Below are 740 nucleotides of genomic sequence, written 5' to 3'. Positions count from 1 at the left end.
GTCCTGAGAGTTGAGGGGGCGCCCGTGGCCCCGCTCCGCCCCCTTCCCCGGACCCTCTGCTGCTCCCGAGAGGCGCCTTCCGCTCCCACGCCCGGCGCGCAGGCCGGACTCTGCCCGCGGCCGCGCTCCCCGCGCTCGCCTCGGTGGGGCGGGACTTGGGCGGCACGTAGGGCTCGCGTGTGCGGGCTCCGCGCCGCCAGGGCCTGTCACCGCGCTGCCGGCGAGGTCCTCGCCCCTGCCCCCCCTCCCCCCCCCCCGCGGCACGTCGGGGAGAGGGTCCGCGAGGTTTTGTAGGTGGTTCTTAACCCTTTATGTTTGGGGAAGGTTTTCTTTTTAAGTGTTTGTTTCTACAGATAGGTCTGTTAGTTGCACAGCTGGGGACGCTGTCACTAAATTAATAAAATCGAGTATTTTGTCTTTGCTCACTTTTTGGTGGATAGTAGGCGATCAACTTACTTTCCCTGCGAAGAGAAAGATTCTAGAAAGCCAGAGAGAATAAGTAGGACAAAAGGGACTTACCTACATGTTTGTCTTCTCTTTTTTACTTCATAATTATAGAAAGCTGGTTTTTTTCATGTCAGTGTTCTGTTACCTTATTCGTATGCTGTCTAGATTGCCGGGATAGTAAATAGACTTGAGAGTGATCCTGCCGTGGCTAGTTAATCTAGTACTTGGCATGACTACACTTAGTTCTAAGTTTAAGTTGCAGAACCCTCCCCCTCCTCGTCCTCCGTCCCCCG

The 740-nt window shown here is 55.8% G+C and overlaps 1 protein-coding gene across 1 annotated transcript in view; it reads left to right on the top strand.

Moving 5' to 3' along the window:
• The window catches only part of YY1 (YY1 transcription factor), a 32,378-nt gene that overhangs the window by 1,211 nt on the left and 30,427 nt on the right, over positions 1–740 (top strand). The gene's annotated exons all lie outside the window — the stretch shown is intronic.

This window comes from Ursus maritimus, unplaced genomic scaffold (genome assembly GCF_017311325.1).
Source record: "Ursus maritimus isolate PB19 unplaced genomic scaffold, ASM1731132v1 scaffold_25, whole genome shotgun sequence".
NCBI lineage: Eukaryota > Metazoa > Chordata > Mammalia > Carnivora > Ursidae > Ursus > Ursus maritimus.
The sequence above is the reverse complement of the archived record's forward strand: the minus strand, read 5'-3'. Positions and strand labels throughout refer to the sequence as shown.